The sequence below is a fragment of the Gossypium arboreum genome, chromosome 10 (assembly GCF_025698485.1).
Source record: "Gossypium arboreum isolate Shixiya-1 chromosome 10, ASM2569848v2, whole genome shotgun sequence".
Lineage (NCBI taxonomy): Eukaryota > Viridiplantae > Streptophyta > Magnoliopsida > Malvales > Malvaceae > Gossypium > Gossypium arboreum.
The window spans coordinates 78,563,723-78,570,479 of record NC_069079.1 but is presented as its reverse complement, the minus strand read 5'-3'; positions in this window follow the sequence as shown (position 1 = coordinate 78,570,479).

Here is a 6,757-nt window from a genome sequence, read left to right as displayed (position 1 = left end):
AAGTTGGATTCAAGAAATAGAAGCTGGAGGAGAGAAAATCAAGTTAAAGATTGGTATCAAGAGAATAAGGTAAGTACATCAAGATTTCAATATGTTTTTAAGTTTGTTATTGTTGATAAATCATGGAAATAATGTTATAGTAGAGTTTTATTACATAAGGTCCTATGTTCTTGATATGTTAGTGAAGAGAAAATAAGAGAAAGTGATGAGAAATGGTGTAGAAAAAGAAAATAAGGGTGTTATAACATGGTAATTAATATCTTGCACTAAAACAGTTATGGACAGCAGCAGTAGTCTAAATTTGAAAAATCACCATAAATTTTATAAATTGAATTAGAAGATGAAAAAAATATGGAATTAAATATTAATGAGTCTAGTTTCTCATAGAAGAAACAGTGTAAGCAATGAATTTGTAAATTTTGATATATAATGAATTTTGTGAGACAAGGTCAGAATGAATTCGGGTTCCCCTGTTCAGACTTTGAAAAATAATAAAAAAATTAAGAAAATAATTAGAGGCTTAAATTTATATTTATAGAATCCTGAATGAGTCTAGTTTTATTAGAAACAAACTATAACATCATTTGAATTCTGTAAAAGGAGATAACTAATTTTTAGTGAAGAAGGGTCAGAACTGTCAGACAGCAGAACAGGGGTGAATTTAATGAATAAACTGTACTAATTGGCTAAACCAAAAATTCTGAAAATTTTATGATAAGAATACATGTGAGTCTAGTTTCAGGAAAAATTAACGGATCTTAATTTCGAGTTCTGTAGCTTAATATATAAATAATTTAGTGACTATGACGCAAATGGACAGTTTTGAATGTACATATAAGTAAATAGTGAAATTATTGATAATGTTACTTGTTGTATGTTATATAAATTAAGGATGTGGAATGGAGAGGAGGAGGAGGAAAATATGTATGAATATTCATCTAGCATGGCTAATTTGCATGTTTTAGGCTCGGGGACTAAATTGAATAAAAGTAAAATTTTATGGGCAATTTTGTAAAAATGTCGAAATGACTAAATTGCATGAAATAGATTATTTTATTATGTAAATTACAAAAATTTAACGAAATTATCAATTTAGTTCAAGATCGGGAAAACATGTTTTAGGGATTAAATTGAAAAGTGTTGAAATTATGGAAAATTTTGATATTTTATAGAATTCATGGATTATTATCATTATATATGAGAATAATAGTTGGAAATAAGGATTAAATTGCAAGAATTTTACTTTCTGTCCCTAAGGATGAAATCGTCATTAATTAAAAGTTTAGGGGCAAAATGGTAATTTTGCCTAGAGCATTAATTAAATATATTAGAATATGAAATGAATGAAAATGATGATCAAATTTATTTATAAAGATCCGGACGACACAAATACGAGACTTGATCATGGAAAGAAAATATATCGAATAATAAAATAATAAACACAAGCAATCAATGAGGTAAGTTCGTGTAACTTGAATTATATTCGAAATGCTTGAGATTGTATGTTATTGATGTGAATATGATTTGAATGTTCATTGTATGAAAATTTATAAAACATTGATATATTTGATAAAATGGGAAGAAATCCGGTTGAATGAAAGGAAAATTCGATGGATTTACGAAAAGGAATTGTGGTAAAAAGGATCTAGCCGGACGGGTGATCCTATCTTGATATAGCCCTCCGAAGAATATGTGTAAAATGGATTTAGCGGACGGGTAATCCGAATTAGAGTCTGAATTTAGCTTTGGACTAGTAATTGAGATCCAAGCTCATTAGAGTAATTGTCGTTGCGAGGATTTAGCACGGGTGGTAATCCCGACAATACTCTATGAGTTTATATTGCAGGATTTAGCTGGATGGTAATCCTGCTGCAAGGATGAGGTTCGCGGGAGTGTGCTCTCTGATATGAAATGTGTAAGACCATGGTTGAAAGATACCATGGCAACCTGATATGAAATGTGTAAGACCATGGTTGAAAGATACCATGGCAACTGATATGAAATGTGTAAGACCATGGTTGAAAGATACAATGGCAACGTGATATGAAATGAACAAGACCATGGTTGAAAGATACCATGGCAACATGACGAGAAAATGAGTAAGACCATAGTTGAAAGACACTATGGCATCATGTCAAAGATAAATAAGACCGTGGATGGGAGGCGCTCTAGCATCATTGAACAATTGATATTCGGGTAATATGTATCGGATGACGAATGGTTATATGAAATAATTATGAAGATAGATAAGCGAAATAAGTACAAGTACATGAAATATAATTTATGTTAAGTTTGATATAAGCTATTAGGAATAAATATACATAAAATATATGGAAATGATGGAGCATGAAATATTGATATAATGAAATGAATGATATATGCTTATGAAGAAAGCGGTAAGAGCATGATATGTTTCATGACATGTACATATATGATTATTTTGATATGTTGATACAAGGAAATTATGTAATTGAGACTATTATTAAACTCAAGTACGATATGTCGAGAAAATAGATATATCGGTGTTGAATTTATATGAGATATGTGCAAGTATACTAACAATGTTCTTTGTTTGATGCTTATACAAGCTGTCAAGCTGTTGATTGAATGGTAATATATTTATTTATATGATGCATTGAATCGGTAAGTATTTAAATTTTTTAGCGATCTGTAAATGGTAGTAATGCTCAAACCCATTACGGCGGCGGATACGGGTTAGGGGTGTTACACAAGGAGTTAGAAAAGAAACCCGAATCTGCGGTGGTTTGCGAATACGGATGTTTTCCACGAAGAATTGCGGGTTTACCACCTGTTCGGGAAATAGAGTTTGGCATCGAATTGGTGCCTAGTACCACTCCAATTTCGATAGCTCCGTATCGTATAGCACCAACGGAATTAAAGGAGTTGAAAGCTCAGTTGCAAGAATTGGTGGATAGAGGTTTTGCTCGTCCGAGTTTTTCACCTTGGGGTGCGCCAGTGTTGTTTGTGAAAAAGAAGGATGGAACTATGAGGCTGTGCATCGACTATCGTCAACTTAATAAAGCGACGATAAAGAACAAATATCCGTTAGCGTATCGACGATTTGTTCGATCAAGCTGAAGAACCTCGGTGTTCTCGAAAATAGATTTGAGATCGGACTATTATCGATTCTTGAATTGAGATTGGACGTACCCAAAGCGCCTTCGAATGAGATATGGTCACTACGAGTTCCTAGTGATGCCGTTTGGGCTTACAAATGCCCCTGCGGTATTTATGGATTTGATGAATCGGATCTTCAGACCATATTTGGATCGGTTCGTAGTCGTGTTCATTGATGACATCTTGGTCTATTCAAGAAATGAGACCGAACATCTTGAACACGAGGTTAGTCTTTGCAAATTTTACGGGATAAGCAATTATATGCTAAGTTCAGCAAGTGTGAGTTCTGGTTAAGAGAGGTTAGCTTCTTGGGGCATGTGGTATCTGCATCGGGTATTCGAGTCGACCCGAACAAAATTTCAGCCATACTTAACTGGAAGCCTCCGAGAAATATTACCGAGGTTCGGAGCTTTTTGGGGCTTGCCGGTTATTACCGACGATTTGTAAAAGGTTTCTCAACGATAGCCACGCCAATGACGAAGCTACTCCAAAAGGATGTTAAGTTCGAATGGACGGAGAAATGTCAGAAAAGTTTCGATCAATGAAAACTTATTTGGTGAAGCCCCAATTCTAGTGCAACCCGAATCGGCAAAGAGTTTGTCATCTTTAGTGGCGCCTCCCTACTTGGGTTAGGTTGCGTATTGATGCAAGAAGGTCGAGTTGTGGCTTATGCGTCGAGACAATTAAAGCCACATGAGAAAAATTACCCGACCCATGATCTCGAATTGGCTGCCATCGTATTCGCCTTAAAGATATGGCGACATTACTTATTTGGTGAGAAGTGCCATGTGTATTCGGATCACAAAAGTCTCAAATATTTGATGACCCAAAGAGACTTAAATCTGCGACAAAGACGTTGGCTCGAGTTGTTAAAAGATTATGAGCTCGTCATTGATTATCACCCAGGAAAGGCTAATGTGGTTGCGGATGCCTTAAGCGAAATCCTTTGTTTGCTTTACAAGCGATGAATGTACACTTGTCTATCTTACCCGATAATGTGTTAGTAGCCGAATTAAAGGCCAAACCATTGTTGGCTCATCAAATTCGGGAAGCTCAGAAAGTTGATGAGGAGTTGCTTACAAAAGCGAAGTGAGTGTGTTCGAACAAGGAATCGGAGTTTCAAATTGATGATGACGATTGTTTGAGGTTGAAGTCGTCTATGTGTTCCAAAGAATTGAACTTATTTCGATAATTTCGAGCGAAGCCCATTGTAGCCGAATGGCAATCCACCGAGAGTACGAAGATGTACAACGATTTGAAAGCGTCGATTTTGGTGGCATGGTATGAAACGAGACATCTCGACTTTGTTTGAGATGTTTAATATGTCAACAAGTGAAAGCGAAACATCAAGTGCCTTCAGGATTACTTCAGCCGATCACGATACCCGAGTGGAAATGGGATCGAGTCACAATGGACTTTGTATCCGGACTGCCATTGTCAGCGAGTAAGAAGGATGCGATTTGGGTCATTGTAGATAGATTGACTAAGTCGGCTCACTTTGTCCCCGTACGTACGGATTTTTCAATGGACAAACTAGCCGAACTGTACGTTTCTCAGATTGTGAGATTACACGGGGTGCCTAATTCCATCGTGTCGGATAGAGATCCGAGATTTACCTCGCGATTTTGGAAGAAGTTGCAAGAAGCTTTGGGTACCAAGTTGCATTTCAGCACCGCCTTTCACCCCCAAACCGATGGTCAATCCGAGCGGATAATTCAGATACTTAAGGATATGTTGAGATGTTGCGTCCTCGAGTTCAGTGGTTTATGGGAACGGTATTTGTCTTTGATTGAATTCGCTTATAACAATAGTTTTCAATCAAGTATTAGGATGGCACCTTACGAGGCTTTGTACGGTCGTAAATGCCGTACACCATTGTTTTGGTGAGCTCGGTGAAAGTAAAATTTTCGGGTGGATTTGATTAGAGATCTTTGAGCAGAAAGTGAAAGTAATCCGTGAAAGTCCGAAGTTAGCCTCGATCGCCGAAGAAGTGTGCAGCGGATCTGAAGCGTAAAGACATCGAGTATCGGTGGGAGATAAAGTGTTTCTCAAGGTTTCACCTTGGAAAAGATACTCGATTCGGTAGTAAGGGCAAGTTGAGCCGAGGTTCATTGAGCCATATGAGATATCTGGCGAGTCGATCCGGTGGCATATCGTTTGATTTTGCCCCCGAACTCGAAAAGATTCACGATGTCTTTCATGTTTCGATGCTTGACGCTATAGATCTGATCCATCGCACGTGATTAGTCCATCGAGGTTGAAATTCAAGCCAATATGAGTTATGAGGAAGAACCGATTCGTATCCTGGCACGTGAAGTGAAAGAGTTACGAAATAAGCGGGTTCTGCTAGTGAAAGTGTTATGGCTCAAACACGGGATGGAAGAAGCTACTTGGGAAAGCGATAACTCTATGAAGGAGCGATACCCAACCCTATTTACGGTAAGATTTTCGGGACAAAAATTTCTTAAGTGGGGAGAGTTGTGACCCAAAATTGACCCTAGCCGGAAGTGGTTTGAGACCGCTAAACCGAAGTCACCGAAATGTTTGAATGTAAAATTTATTGTCTAGAATATGTAATTATGAATGTGTGAAAATTTCAAGTTCGATTTAGCCGATTGCATGTGAATTGAGTTAGTAGGACTTGTGTGACACTTTTGAAAAGTGAAAGGCTAATCTATAAGGACCTAATAGTGCATGTAGTCAAGGGAGGACTTGCATGTCAAATTTCCCCCAAGATGTAGTGGCCGGCCATGACAAGGAATCATGGGCTAAACATGTCATGAAACATGTTTTGTTGGGCATTAGGGAGAAATGATAAACAAATAAGCATGGGTAATAAAAAAGAAAAAAAATGTGAGTGTGAGTGTGAAACCCCATTGCTGTGTATTGTAGATGAAAAAAGAAAAAATTGTTCATCCAACCTTGCATTCTCTCTTGACCGAAAATACTAGAGGAAGGAAGAAATTTTGCTTCATGTTTGTTTTGGAAGAGGATTAGGGAGAGGTTGGCTAAACTTGCATCAAGATTAAGGTATGTTTGAGATTGTGCCATGAAATTCATGCATGTTTTAGTTGATAGCTTGATGTTCTTGGTATCCCATGGTTCAAATCTTTGCAATGTCATGGGAATGAAATTGACCAAAGTAAATGTGGTGTAAATGCCATTGCATGCTAAATATCAAGCTTGATAATGATACATGTGATGGGGGATTGAGGACTCTTAGATTTTCTTTTAGCATTTTGAATGAGATGCTAAGTTCTTTGCTTAATCATGACCAAAATTATGGTGTTGTGATGTATTCGCCATGGTACATCCATAATTGTGATTTATGCTCATTGCATGGAAAGTAAGATTTGTGTTTTGAAATTTTGTTCGTGTTTAGTTACAATCAACTTGAGATTCGGCTCTAGCATATATATATGTATATATGTTGTACATGATGTATTGGTATGACATATATACTATTTCAAGGTGTATATTTGCTTGTGATGATGTTTCGATCATGAAGGAAATGATAGATGTGTATTGAGTTACATTATGGAATGCATTACTTAGTAAAATGTATGCTGTTTTTTTTTTGGTGTGGTATAAAGTGTATAATTGGCCTCAACATGGACAT